Genomic DNA, 16,295 nt, shown 5'->3' on the forward strand with positions numbered 1-16,295 from the left:
GCACCGTTAAATATAACGAAATAAAATTTTAACCGTAAAAGTAAAGGTCTCCCTTTCACTTAATATTCCATATGTACAGTTGTTTCAATATATATATATATATATATATATATATATATATATATATATATGTTTTTTTTTTAAAAAAAAAAAAAAAAGGAAAAATTCTTCTATTTCAATTCCATCCTCCTAAAGAAAGATTTTAATTTGTATATATTTGCCATTTGGTTAGGAGTTTCATTTGGAGGATAAAGTTTTCATTCGGACTAATTTGAAGACTTCAGTTTTAAGTGGATTCCCCAAATGATTCCTAACCAAATGGGATTTAATTCCCCGAATGAAAACTTAATTCTTAAATCCCATTTCATAATTCATATTAAATTTGACATATCTAATAGTGTATATATATGATATGACAAATAAAAAGAAACAAAACTAAAGACAAATAAAAAGATTAACTTAAAACATACTAAACAAAATAAAAAGGGTAAACTATGGGGTGCCTCCCATGAGCGCCAAGTTTAATGTCTTTAGCCAGACGGTGGTCCCTGCTCACTGCTGTCTAGAAGATGATGCTCCTACAGATGGCGGTGGCAACCGGGTGAGAATGGACTGCATCAATTCTTCTAAGTTGCCTAGGCGTTTGTCCATCAATTTGAAAGTTTTGGATGCCTCCTTTCTTTGGCCAGCCAACTCTCTTCGAAGGCCCGCTATTTCTTCAATAAGTGAGCGGTTTTGTTCCTCCTCCTCAGATGCCTCTGGCTCAACTTCAGGTTCATCTTCGGCCATCGGCTCGGCCTCACTCTCTTCAGCACCAGGTGCTGGTCCCCGGGGCATGTGGGACAAGCTCTTGTTCCATTGGCGAATGCCAAATATGGGAGTAGTAGTGACTAGCTCATCAGCTGCGGTACCCTTGATGCCTTTCTTCCGGAGGATGTACGAGATTAAGTATGGGAAAGGCAACCCCCATGAATGTGTGGACTCCGCTCCTCCAACGTGCACCCCATTCCAAAATTTCTGAATTTGGTTCCAAATTATGTCGGGAATGGAGTACCAAGCATCTTTATGGAAGGCGTAGAGTGTTTGAAGAAATTGATCTCGCGTCTGAGATTTGTGCCCCAAGGGAAAAGCATTACGGTGTAATATGGAGTCCACAAACCAAAGCCGTTGAGGTAGCTTCGATCGGCTGCCGGCATTATGATGGGAATCGGCATATTGCCCATCGCACATGTCCTCAATGATTTCCGCCACGTAGAATCTGGCCGGTTGCTCAGCAAGTTGTGCGGCTTCTGGAGGGTGCTCATGATTGCATTGAAGGGCAACAGCAATGTCGGCCCGTGTTACGTCAATAGCTTTGCCTTTCACTTTGGAAGAGAGGGCCGCCACGTTGTTGCAGTCATGCGACAGGTTGGCATAGAACTCGATCACCAATTTTCTGTAGGCTGTGGTGGTGACCGGCTTGAAAAGCTTGTTGAGCCCCCGTCACTTGAACTCGGCAACCGCCCATTGAGTCGCCTCAAGATTTTGAAAGTCTTCGCGAATGGCGAAGGTGGTCTCAAATAGCAGCTCCCGCTCCTCAAAAGTGGGCGGGGGACAAATGGCTCGGGTATCGGACCCTCGGGAGGACGAAGCTCGAGCTCTTGGCATGATGAGGTTGATTGGGGACTTTTGACAAACACTTGGTGTGCACTAGAGATAGCCAAAATTGAAGAACAACGCAAGTCCGCTCAAAACCCCCTGCAAAAACGGCAAAATCCAACCAAAACAAAGCAATGTGGGTGGATGAACACCCACAATTGCAGAAATATGAGAAAAAAAAAATGTTGGGGAAGTAATCGGGGTTGGGGTGTTGATGGGAATGGGGAATGGGGTGTAAATTAGAGGTGGTGAAAAATACCTGGTATGGTTGCCGGAGAAGAGAACCGTGAGGTGGCTGTGTGGTAGAGGTGATGAAAAACGGTGGAGGAGTGGAGGAGTGGTGAGAAACGGTGGATGAGTGCCGGAGGTGGGTGCTGCTTGGGAGAAGAAAAATATGTGGGTGTGGGGGGAAAGTGACCTAAAATAGGTCACGTGATATGTGCTGGCCGAGTGCGATCGATCGCAAAAATGGTGCGATCGATCGCACTCGGCCAGCATATGGCATGGGCGTGTTAATTGTCTCTGTTACTGCGATCGATCGCACTTTGGGTGCGATCGATCGCAGTCACAGAATGTACAAACGTGTACTTTCTGTGACTGCGATTGATCGCACCCAATGTGCGATCGATCGCAGTAACAGAATGTTAAAAGAGAGGCAGAATTTAATTTTTTTTTTTATTTTAATTTTTTTTTAATTTTTATTGAATAATGTACAACAATTTTGATAGTGATACAATGAAATGATAGGATCAAGTGACAATCAAAATTGAAACAATTGAAATTAAAGGTTCATTCAAATCATTCGGTTGATCATAGTACATTTGTTCAATCGATCATGAACAAATGATCAAATGATCGATGAAACTTGAAACAATTAAATTGAAGGTTTGATCGAATATCCGATCAATCATAATGAATTAGTTCGATTGATCGTGATAAGATCAAATGATTGAAACAATTGAAATTGAAGGTTTGATCGAATATCCGATCAATCATAATGAATTAGTTCGATTGATCGTGATAAGATCAAATGATTGAAACAATTGAAATTGAAGGTTTGATCAAATATCCGATTGGTCCTACCTAGTGCATTCGATCGATCGATCGTGATAAGATCAAATGATCGAACAAAATTCAAACAAATTAAATGTTCGATCGAACATTGAATTGAAGTCTAAGCATTTTATATTATATTAGTGCATTACTTAAATTGATCGGGATACAATCAATACAACTTGACATGATTGAAGGTTCAATCAAACATTTGATAAAATCAATTCTGATCGATACTATTACATATTAGTCTGATCGATCGTAATGGGATCAAATGTTTGATCAAACATCCGATTGATCATAATGAATTAGTTCGATTGATCGTGATATGATTAAATGATCAATCAAACATCCGATCGATCTTAATAGATTAGTTCGATTGATCGCGATAGGATCAATCATTCGATCAAACATCTGATCGATCGTAATGAATTAGTTCGATTGATCATAATAGAATCCAATGTCCGATCGATCGTACTGAATTAGTTCGATTGATCGTTATAGGATTAAATGTTCGATCAAACATCCGAGCGATCGTAATGAATTAATTCCATTGAGTGTGGTATGATCAATTGACAAATCAAACTAGAAACACTTGAAGGTTCAATCCAACATTCAATTTAAGGTTCAATCCAACATTCAATTGAACTATTAGCTTTTTATATTATCTTAGTGCCTTAGTTATATTGATCTTATATTATCTTTGGATTTTGTATTATTTTATAACTAATTATAAGAGAAATATCAATTTAATGATCTTTATCATAAAAATTTTATGAACGGAAATTTTTAGTTAATATTATAATAGTAAAAACATATTATAAGAGAAAAATTACAAATAAATAAATAAATAAAAATTAAAAAATTGGTAGTATAATTTTTTTTTTTTGGAAAATTATAAAAAGATATTAAAGTAGCCTCCCAAACAACCAAATTGTATAAAAATGCCACTTATTTTTAATATTCATATAATACCCCTATTATTTTAACAAATAAATAATAAAATAATTGAAAAAAAAATGAAATTTTTTTCAAAAAATAAATTACAACTTGCTTCATGTTTTTTTATATTTTTCTCATTTATTTTGGAGCCTTTTTTTTTATATATTTTTCTCAATTTTTTTTTTTTTTTTAAGAACAATGCCCCAAATAGCCACTAATTGAGCTACACCAAATAAGTTGCCGCCATCTGCTAAAAACTGGCGGGGGCTCAAATTTTCGGATGAAATACATGAGATACCCTAAACGTACATGATCGAGCTGCAGCACTCTCACTCTCACTCTCACTCGATCAGTTCATATTTTCGGAGGAAATACAGGATTCAGCACTCTCACTCTCTCTCTCTCGATCGCTCTCACTCACTCAGTTCTCCGACGCAAGGTTCTCTCTCCGGCAGCTCTCTTTCCAGCACACCTCTCTCTGCCAGCTCTCACTCCGGCGCACTTAACGCTCTCCTGCAGCTTTCTCTCCGGTATGAGTTTCTCCTCTCTTCTTCTTTTTCTATTGTGCAGCAGCAATGTTCATGGGTTGCAGTTTTGCATCTAAAATGGTTGATTTTTGTGGTTTCTATACTGTTTCCTGTGATTTTTAGTATTGGGATATTTTCAAACATAGTAGAAGGCTAATATTTGATCATTTGAAGCTTGTGTTGGGTGTAAATTTATTCAATTTTGCCCTTCATTTTGTTGCCTATATACTCTTAACAATTTAGGGTCGGACAAAATTTAACCTATATACTCTTATACCCATCCATAGTGATTATATACATAGAAAAGGCAGGATATACGAGGCATGCAAACCAAATCAGTAAATAAGAGGATTAAAGAACACTTGGGGGTACCTTCATTCTTTTGAAGCTCTCATTTTTGGCCCTCTGTTCCTTAAAAGTTGCACGAAGTGTTGCTATCTCCTGTTTAGTGAACGCAAGATTAAATAAAGGTTACAATAAATTATTAAAGGGGGCCCGAATAATCAATAAGAAGCACCAATGACACACCTTTTTCAAGTGTATCCTTTCCTTCAACAGAGAACTCTCCTGCTCCTTGAGCTCAGCAAATGTCTATAAAATTTCAATGATCTTCGTATCAGAACATCTCAAATTCATTACATTTGTGTCAGGATGTAATGGTTTATATAACTTAGATAACATACCTTTTTTCTTCTTGACATCTTGGTAGCTGTCGATTCATTTGCAGCAGTACCCTGAAAATATTCGCCCCCACACGCATCAGTAACCTCAAAAAGACAAAACCATACAATATATCCGCAACAAAGAAGAGAAAAAACAAAAACAAAAAGCACAACGACCACACTTTCGCCCTCTACAAAGACACCAAGTATATCTTTCCATTCGATAGCAATAATTTATTGCCTGAATCCACTATAACATAAAATACAATTCTCTTTCATTTCAAATGAAATGCAGATTGAACTATTTCTTTGTTGTCTTTTTAAATGATTGATTAATATAAAAAATCACACGACAATGATTCATCACGCTAAAGCAAAAAAGCAAAAAAAGAAATATGAAAACAAGTATTTGGCTCCAAGGTGAGGTTTTGGCATGACTTCTAGTGTGGGGGGGAGCAACCCTTGGAGATTTCCTATCCGGATTTGTTTAGTATTGCACATTGTAAGGATGCGTGGGTGGTGGATTATATAAAATTCCGAAAAAGAAATGTACATTGGAACATATACTTTTCCGTAACATATGGAACTCAAATACTCTTTCTTTGAGCTGGTGTATTCTAAAGGAGAGGATGGAATTTGTTGGATCACCACCAAAAGGTGAAAGTTTGAACTGAAGTCATTCTATCATTTGTTATCCATTCTTGTGAGTTCTCATTTCTCTCCGGAAGAGTATTTGAGTATGTTGAGGGTCCTTTAAAAGTGACATTGTTTGTGTGGAGAATGTCACTTCTTTTTGGGGTAGAAAATATAGAGGGTCTTGTAATAAGAGCTATATTACCCTTTGCAGCACTTTTAGGGTAGAAAATATAGAGGGTCTTAATCTCAACAAGTGTTGGCTTCAAATTGTTGGATAGTGGTAGAAGGAAAAATGTACGTATAGAAGTAAATGTTTGATTTGTGGTTTTTACATGTTTTTATGTGTATATATTCATATGCACGGGTGGGTGGGTGCACACACGGTCATGTATAGCCATGTCATTAATTGTTTACCTGTATAAATGTGGGGTTTGTAGAGATATGTGTTGATTGGAGTAAAGCATAAATTAACTTGTTTGTGGGATAGCTGATAGTGCGATCGATCGCATTCACTACAAGTAAAACCTCTCTGGTGGTGCGATCGATCGCACTACGTGCGGAAGCCCCTGATATTGCGATCGATCGCACCACCAGAGAGGTTTTACTCTCTGGTGGTGCGATCGATCGCACTATAAGGGGCTTCAGCACGTAGTGCGATCGATCGCACCACCAGAGAGTAAAACCTCTCTGGTTGTGCGATCGATCGCACTACGTGCTGAAGCCCCTTATAGTGCGATCGATCGCACAACCAGAGAGGTTTTACTCTCTGGTGGTGCGATCGATCGCACACGTGATCGTCTGAAAATTTGTATTCCCACTGCATCTCTCCCTTCTTCTCTTGTGGTTGCATTAAACCTCTCTTCTTCTCTTGTAACCTATTAAACCTTGCTTCTTCTCTTATTATTACTTGTTTATTAGTATTAAGTCTTATTCTTATATTAGGATTATGTTATTAATTTTCTAGTTCACATCAACTTATGTTATCAAAGTTGGTATAGTACATGATTGTATTGTCTTTTCCATTTAAGTTCAATAAGAAAGTAGCACAGTAAACTTGAATCAAGACAACATTCTATAATAAATATCAAAGCTAACAACAATGGTAAAAAATGTAAAACTGTCATTGAGCTAAACAAGTAAATAAATTACAAATAGAAATTTGTTCTAAACTACTAACCCACTTCTAGAATATTTTGTTAGGTAACATGGCATTGAGCTAGCATCAATATAAGAGAACAGACCTCCCATTTAATTCTATTAATTCTTAAGAATCTGATCTTCTAATTCCCTTGTGTGCGTACATGTACGCAACGAATAACCTCTAATAGGGACATCAATATGGATAGGAGTTGGATGCGGGAAAGTACTCGATGTTCAGAGCGATTTCAAAAAGGTGTGGAAGAATTCATGGGAATGACAGTTAAATCAGTTGATTCACGTGATATGACAAAGTGTCCATGCCGTGATTGTGCAAATCGATATTATTCTCATATTAGCGAGGTGAAGGGTCACTTGTATATGAATGGATTTACTCCGGCATACACTCGATGGATATTTCACGGGGAAGAAGATCATTTTAGGGTAAACACTTCTACAAACATGCACACACATACAACTGAAATGATGGAGGAGGTTGATGCAGTTGAAGAATTGTTAGACGATGTATGTATGGGGACATTTGTTGATGCTAACATCGGAGAATCCTCTACTTCACAGGGCCCCCCAACTGATGATCACGAACAAACAAGCTCCTTCTACCGATTTTGGGAAGATGGTTTACGAGAACTTTATCCAGGCTGCAAGAAATTTACACAGATTGCTTTTGTACTGAAGATGCTTCATATAAAGGCGTTCTGCAACATGAGTAACAAGGCGTTTGATATGATGATTGACTTGATAAAGATGGCCCTCCCAGATGGAGAGACATTACCACGCTCGTATAGAGAAGCAATACAGTTTAGGCGACACGTGGGATTCGGTTACGATAAGATACACACATGCAAGAATGGTTGTGTGCTTTTTTGGAAAGAACATGCAGACAAAGTGGTATGCCCAAAGTGCAACAATTCAAGATGGATTGATGACAAAGGTTACAACGGGTCTTACGGTATTTCCCAATAAAATCAAGGTTACAACGGTTGTTTATGACAAAAGAAATGGCCAAGGAAATGCGGTGGCACAAAGAAGGTCGAGAAGATGATGGCAATACTCTCAGACACCCTGCCGATTCTATTGTATGGAAAGAGTTTGATAAAAGTCATGAGTGGTTTGCAAGTGATTCCCGCAATGTGCGGCTTGGTTTAGCAAGTGATGGTTTCAACCCATATGGTAATATGAGTACAACATATAGCATATGGGCAGTAATGTTAACGGTGTACAATCTCCCTCCGTGGATGTGTATGAAGAGTCCAAATTTGATGTTGTCCCGTATTATCCCTGGGCCTTCAGATCCCGGAAAGAATCTTGATGTATATTTGCGCCCATTGGTTGATGACTTGAAAGATTTATGGAATGAAGGCATACGCGTGTACGATGCATCAAAGAAAGAAACATTTCAATTGCATGCGACATTACTATGGACTATAAATGATTTTCCCGCATATGGAAAATTATCTGGGTGGTCTACAAATGGAAATCTTGCATGTCCAGTATGTAATAAGGATACATCGTTCAGGTATTTGAAGTATGGGCATAAGGTGTGCTTTATGTGTCATCGTCGGTGGCTTCCTCAAGAGCATCCATGGCGCAAAAAAGGAGATTTGTTCGATGGTACAGAGGAGCATAGATTGGAACCTGAAGAATTGTCTGCAAGTCAATTGTTGAAACAGCTAAGGGATGCTGAGGGTTTACAATTTCGAAAAACAAGTGGGAGAAAGAGAAAGTACACAGATGTTGTGTTGAATTGGAATAAGAGAAGTATTTTCTTTGAGTTGCCTTACTGGTCAAGTTTGAAAGTACGTCACAATTTAGATGTAATGCATATTGAGAAGAACATATGTGAAAGTATCTTAGGTACGTTGATGAATATTGATGGGAAGACCAAGGACACAGTCAAGGCACGAAGAGATTTACAGTTGATGGGTATACGTAAAGAATTGCATGTGCAGCCAAATGGTGAAACTTATAGGATGCCACTTGCGAAGTATACATTGACAAGAGATGAGAAGAAGAGTTTATGTGAGTGGTTGTTAGGTGTTAAATTTCCTGACGGGTATGCATCTAACATTGGTCGATGTGTGAACAAGCTTCCTGTTAAAATTTCGGGTATGAAAAGCCACGATTGTCATGTCTTCTTACAACGCTTGCTTCCTGTTGCAATTCAAAATTTCTCTACGTCGGAAATACGAACAACATTGACCGAGTTGAGTACCTTTTTTACGCAGTTATGTGCACGGACGTTGAAAGTTGATAACCTGAAACAAATAAAAGTCGATATTGTAATAATTTTTTGCAAAATGGAAAAAATATTTCCGCCAGCTTTTTTTGATGTTATGATCCATCTAGCACTTCATTTACCTCGGGAGGCCGAGCTTGCCGGTCCTGTACAAAACCGTTGGATGTATCCATTCGAAAGAGAACTTGGAAGATATAAGAAGTGGACGCGTAACAAAGCGCGTCCAGAGGGGTCTATTGCCGAGTGTTACCTAGCTGAGGAGAGCTTGACCTTCTGTTCCAGGTATCTTCGGGGGATTGAGACAAGATGGAACCGTGAACGGAGAAATGTTGACGTTGAGGAAGTAGAAATGAGCCAGCGCTTGGATGTGTTCTCCCAACGAGTTCGGCCGTTAGGAGCAGCTAAATTAGTAACACTGAATGCTAATGATTTTGGTAGGGCACGATGGTATGTGCTTACCAACTGTAACGAAACGGCCTCATATTTGGAGTAAGTTTAGTAATGGTCTTTGTGTTTTACCTGTTACGACATGTTATAATTTTAGCGTTGATGATCATTTACGAATACGTTTATTTTTCATGCAGTGAACATTATAATATGATCAAAAGAGAAGGCGGCCGTGACATTGATAAAAAGCATGAGGCTAACTTTGAACGTTGGTTCCATAAACGTTTATACAATAGTGGGTGTACTGCAGACAATGGCTCAAAACAATTATATGATCTTGCATGCGGGCCTAATCGTCATGTTAGATCGTACAGAGGTTGCATCGTGAATGGGGTTAGGTACCACACGAAAGAATGTGCAGAAACTCGTACTACCCAGAACAGTGGTGTTTCTGTTTCAGGTGAGGACGAAACCTCAATAACTGAGTATTATGGTGAGTTAAAAAATATTCTAGAGTTACGTTACCCTGGGCAAAATCTCGTGTACTTGTTTGAGTGCGATTGGTGGGACACTGGGAGTGCAACAGGAGTACAAATGGACCAAGGCTTCACGATTGTTAATACTTCTCGTACATGGTGTGAATCCGACCCGTTCATCTTAGCATGTCAAGCTTCGCAAGTGTTTTACTTGGATGATCCCAAATTGGGTGGTAATTGGAAAGTGGTGCAGAAGTGGATCAATAGGGACATCTATGATATTCTAACAGTACAAAAGGGAGATAATACAGAAGATGACGAAAGACTCAGTGATGACGTATACCAGGAAGGTGAATGTGTTGGGGGTAATATGGTCTTTGTTGATGAAGCAAATGTTGAAGCCTCCACTCAATTACGTAGAGATGATGCGACAATAGCAATTGATGAATTATATATTCAACTTGATGCAAGCATGTTTGCCAACGATAACTTGCCGAACGAGGACTATGATACAAACTTTGATGAGGAAGAGGAGTTATGTAGCGACAACGATATAGACTCTGAACACGAAGAGGACTCTGAACACGAACAATTATCTTCAAGTAACAGTGATACAGATTCTGAATATGAATCTGATGATGATATGTGTTGAACATAAGCTCACATTTGGTGTAAGTACAAAGTGTATTAGCATATTTAATGAAGTTGATGCTCTCTCTCTCTCTCTCTCTATATATATATATACATGTATTGTGGTGTTTGTTTTTTTTTTTACTAGCATAATTATTGTATGTTTGTCAAAAATGTTTGTTTTTTTTTTTACTAGCATAATTATTGTATGTTTGTCAAAAATATTGAACATACTATATGGTTATAATTTGACTAATATAATTTTTTCGTTTTTGAGTTGTTTGCAGATTGATCATAACAATGACAACAACAGGACGTAAACGTGTTCCAGCAGCACGAGGCCGAGGCCAAGGTCAAGGTCGGGGCCTTATTGACGAGCATGAGAGTCCGACTACCAATTCTAGGTTTGGTGATACAGATATGCAAATGGCGCCCTCGCCCCCCCTCCTCCTCGAGTCAGTGGATAGGCATCCTTCGCACGAGTCTAATGATCCTATTCACTCAGTGGCAGGATTGGATTCACAAGGAGGCGCCCCTACTGCATCTTGTAAGTTCATGAATTATATTGTTTATGAAATGTTATTTTTGTATTATTTTGGTTTGTTATAGACATTTGACAATATAACTTACTACGTTACCATGTTTTGCATATCAGCTACCACATCTGTCAGAAGTGTAAGGGGTAAGGCCAAGTGTAAGAAGTTGAGTGAGCACGTACTTAAGCATGGTCCCTTAGTGCTAAACATCCCAAATAGATACCGGGCACCTATAGGCGATAATGCATCATGGTTTGCAAGCAAGATTGGGGAGATTATTCGTAACATGTGCGAACTCCATCACGGTGAATGGAAAAAGGTCCCAGTTGAGGAAAAGAGCAAGTTATTATTTCATGTTCAGGTATGAATTTCAATGTAATGTTTATGAATATGTTTTGTATGAAAAAATAATGTGACACATTTTTTACCATTGTTTTCTTATCTATTATGTATCAGTCAAATTTCGCACTGAATATGGAACGATACGAGCACGTCAAAGCTGTTGAAAATAAATTGGGTCGTGCATATGCTAGGATTCGTTCGAACTTGTATAGAGACCACTACAAAAAATATTTTGAAGGCATTGATAAAGACGATGATGAGGGGATTGCCAAGGCTATTGGGAGGGAAAACGTGCCAGCAGGATATGGTCCTGAACAGTGGAACCTAATATGCGACTCATTTGATGACGATAAATGGAAGGTAAATATATATTATTATACTGATTAGAAAATTCAGATTGATATAATTTGCATGCACTTGAGGACATTTTATGAATAATTGTGTTTTTTTTTTCTCCAAATTTTATAGAAAAAGTCTGCACGAAATATAAAAAACAGAAGCAAATTGGAAACAAATCACACAGCTGGCACTTGTTCATTTGTTAACGTCATTTACAAAAAGGTAAGTGTCTCTTTTTTATAATTTAATTAAAGTAACATTATTTAGTGTAAACTTTGATTATATGTATTATGTGTAGGAATAAGAAACAAAAGTGAAGCCCAATCCTGTTGAACTATATGAGGCTACCCATACAAGAAAAAAAGGATAAAGAGTTTGTGAACGACAAATGCAAAACTCTATATGTAAGTAAATATTTACGCTCCGATCATTAAGTTGATTAGTGAAGTACATGAATAGTAAACTTGCATGAAGTATATATTAAACTAAAGCCAACTATGACTTGTGCAGCTTCAGATGCAAGAATTAACAACCAGTCAGGCCTTAGAGGAAGGCAGTGTGGAGGGGACAAGTGTCGAGGACTGAATGCAAGAAATAGTCACACAAGTGCTAGGGGGCCGACGATCTGGTCACGTTAGAGGAATGGGATGCGGTCTTATTCCTACCCCTTTAAGTACTTCATCTCAAGCGTTCACCCACTTCGACAACCATGACGAGTGTAGGAAAAGACAAGAAGATACTCAAAGCGAGCTTCAACAGACTAGAATCGAACTTCATCAGTATAGGGAGAATTTGCAAGCCAACGTTGAGGAAACCAACAAATTGAAAGCCACTGTTGAGTTCTTAATGTCACGTATTGGAGGGTTAGTGAAACTATATCTATGCATTAATTTTACAAAAACACACATACTAAGTAATCGTTAAAAAACTTATTAATCATTATATGAAATTCTATTCTTCTTAGGTCTGGAGGGAGCTTGCTTGGAGGTGCATCAAGTGAAGCCAACAATTGAGGGAGCTTTGGAATAACCATTTATTTATGATGTACTTTTTGATACCATGTATTTCAGATATTTTTTTTTTATACTATGTATTTGGATAGTTGTTGGTACTTTCTATTTGCTATTGTGTATTTGAGTATTTGTTGATCGTAATCTGTTTGGTAATGTATATTTGTTGGTACTTTTTATTTGGTTTATATTATGTTAAGATATTCGCAAAATTTTTGGTTCACGAACTTTTGAGTTAGTAAATCTCCCTTGACATGTTTATCAAGGTTAAAGAGCTTTGAGTAAACAATGCAAGGGAGTAATAATATCTTTCTAAATTTTATTTTTAAGTGTATGCAGGATGATAAGAGTACAAGAAAGTTAAACCACCCAAGCAGGTTCTTATTTTAATATGTTTCATGAACAAACACATTTTTAGTATTTCTTTCTCTATCATGTTGGGTTTCATTCTTATTGTCTTGATATCATATATTGGTTCATTGTGGTAGATTACTCAAATTGCTTATGAGGATGAATTGGCAAGGAAGAGGATGCAGATAAGTATTTTATTTTGGGTTTTGGAATTTTCCTGACCATAGATTGTAAAACATATATTTAATAGTTTTCTCCCTTGGCAGGTTTGGTTCATGGGGCAGTTCTGACATATTTTTGATGATTTTGATGAGTTTAGTCATTTTGAGTTACGTTGCTTGTGAGCATTTAGATTAGTTTGAAGATTGTTGTTTGATGTGGTGAAGTAGTGTTAATGCATAGTACTCTTCTCTAAAAGGTGTTAAACTTTGCCAATATTTGTGGTTTTCGGCTTCTGTTTCCAATGATAAGTGTCGTTTTGTAGTTTTAAGCCATTATTCATGATATGTTTGCCCTTTATATTATATCATTTTCATAATTATAGGATAAAGAGGTATAAGATGTGTTAGTTGTGGTGAATGAATGGGAGAGAGTGGTTGATGGGTTTGTTTTGTTTTGGTGATTGATAGCGTCGAGAAGGAACGAAGCGGCGGGGTGGCTGAGGAAGATGGTGGGAGTAGTGGGGGCGAAGGATTTGCCGGCGGAGCCGTTGGAGCAGGAGTTCAGGCTAGGATTGAGAGGTGGGATCATTCTCTGCAATGTGCTCAACAAGGTTTACTCTGGAGCTGTGCCCAAGGTTAGCCTTTTCCTCATCCTTATCTTCATTTAAATTCTGTGTCTTTTTTGTTTTTTCAATTTGGGATGTTTAAGCAGTAGTTTGATTTCTTTTTAGGTGGTGGAAAGTCCATGTGATTCTACTTTGGTTCTTGATGGGGCCGCATTGTCCGCATTTGGCTGCTGTATTTTATGCACAGAAAAGGAAATATTCTGATAAGTTAGGACCTCAATGGAGCAAGGAGGAGCTTGAGCATTTTTATCAAGCCTATTGGAAATATTGAAAAGACTGGAAGAAGGTATGCCTTTATTTGACGTTGTGTTTTATTTACTCTTTTGGGATTTACTTAATTAGCCATAATTGGTTGTCTTTCATTATATAAGCAGCTTCTAATTTTTGTGGTGTAACTTGATATCTAATTTGGTTATGCATACATATGCAAACATTTTTCATGCTTTCTCCCTATAATACTGTTTACAATAAAATTTTCTGTTCTAATGAGACAATTTATAACGTGCTCCAGTTTTGTTTTTGGTCTCTTTTCTATTATTGACTTATGTGCATATCCAGGTGGCTGCTGTAGTACATAACGGATCCGTTGAGATGGTGGAGGCTCTCTACATTACAAACTGGGTTGGTAGCGTCCATTACTGTTAGATTGATTTATAACTAGAATCCGTAAAAAACAAAGCTTTCTGCAATTTAGGAGTATTATGGCAATTATACCAACAGTTCTGTATGTGACTCTACCTTTTCCTTTCCTTGCATAAGCAGTGAATATTCTTCTTTTCATGCAAGCTAATTTTTAAAATTAAGCACTATTTTCACCTTTCTTGTATAATCTATTGCGCTTTATTTTAATGTAATTGATTTGCATCAACTAATGATCAGGGTATGACCTGGTTTAATATTTCTTTTGTTTTTTTCTTAATACTTGTCACTGCTTTGTCTTGAACGCGTTCTTATAGATTTGAATAAGGGTCATAGTGCTCATTTACTTCTATTAATTGCAAGCTGGAGGATTGAATCTACTAAACCTCTTGACAGAAAATAGTTTCTTTTGCATCCCAGTTATTAGATAGTTTGGAGCGGGTTTGTCATTCAGTTAATAATTTCTTCTAGTTTCAGTAGTTAGTTATGGTGAGATTCTTGATAACTAAAGTTAATAAATTTGTATGAAATTTGATCTTAAATTCAGAAATGAAACTGGTTTGCATATGTACTTAATTTGGTTCCCTGGGTCTGGGTCTGCGCTCGATCGCACACGATTGTGCGATCGATCGCAACATCACAAACACCTTCTGGTACTGCGATCGATCGCACACGATTGTGCGATCGATCGCAAAAATCTCGAACACCTTCTGGTACTGCGATCGATCGTACACATTGTGCGATCGATCGCAGATTATTTTTTTTAAAAATTTTTACGACAATTAGGGTCCACTTAGTGGACGCTAATGGTTAACTATTAGTGTCCACTTTAAGTCGACGCTAATGGTTAACCATTAGCGTCGACTATGGGTTCCGTTTACATCACCTTTAGGGTCAAAAAATTGTGACTTTTAGGGTCCATAAAGTAGACGCTAAAAATTATCAATAGGGTCGACCCTAAGCCGACGCTAATAGATAATTTTTTATTTTTATTTTTTTAGGACCATTAGGGTCCACTTTGTGGACGCTAATGGTTAACTAATCAGCGTCCACTTTTATTTCGACGCTGATAGTTAATTTTTTTTTAATTTTTTTTAGGACCATTAGGGTCCGCTTTGTGGACGCTAATGGTTAACCATTAGCGTCCACTTTAAGTCGACGCTAATGGTTAACCATTAGCGTCGACTATGACTTTCTTTTACATCACTTTTAGGGTCAAAAAATATGACTTTTAGGGTCGATAAAGTGGACACTAAAAGTTATCATTAGGGTCGACTTGAAGTGGACGCTGATGATCACACGTATGAGCATTAGGGTCGGACTATTAGCGTCGACACCTTTAGGGTCCAAAAGTCGACGCTGTTGGCAATAGCGTCCACTTTAGGACTTTTAGGGTCGACTTAGAGTCGCCCCTAAAGGTCTAAATTCTTGTAGTGATAAAGGGGAAGTAAAGTGTTTGTTTTGTAGAAAACTATCATTGAATGTTGGGATCATATTGTACAATATTAAACCTGATAATGTTAGGATGATATTATATATTATTTATAAATATAATATAAATAAACCATATATATATAAACATTATATTTACTGACGTGTCTAACTTTGACATGTCAGTAAATATTACATTATTAAGTTATTTAAATAAAAAGTTTTAAAATTAAATTGAATTCAAATTTACTGACGTGTCAAATATTAACACGTCAGTAAATCCTGACTTGTTATATTCAACACGTCAATAAATGTTGTGGCACATCAAAAAAAATTTGTTGACATGCCAATTTTGGCACGTCAACATTTACTGACGTGGCAAAAAATGGATACTGTTTGCCACGTCAAAAGATTGCTATTTTTTTGTAGTGTCTCAAGAGCTCATTCTCAAATGCTCACTTAATAATTTGTCAGTAAAAATTACTATTAGATGGAAAAAAAATAAATAAAAGTAT

At 37.3% G+C, this 16,295-nt stretch overlaps 1 pseudogene; it reads right to left on the reverse strand.

The window, feature by feature from the left end:
• Positions 1–16,295, reverse strand: part of LOC132169327 (uncharacterized) — a 39,956-nt pseudogene that overhangs the window by 21,907 nt on the left and 1,754 nt on the right.

This window comes from Corylus avellana, chromosome 1 (assembly GCF_965113065.1).
Source record: "Corylus avellana chromosome 1, dhCorAvel1.hap1.2, whole genome shotgun sequence".
In the NCBI taxonomy this organism is placed as follows: domain Eukaryota; kingdom Viridiplantae; phylum Streptophyta; class Magnoliopsida; order Fagales; family Betulaceae; genus Corylus; species Corylus avellana.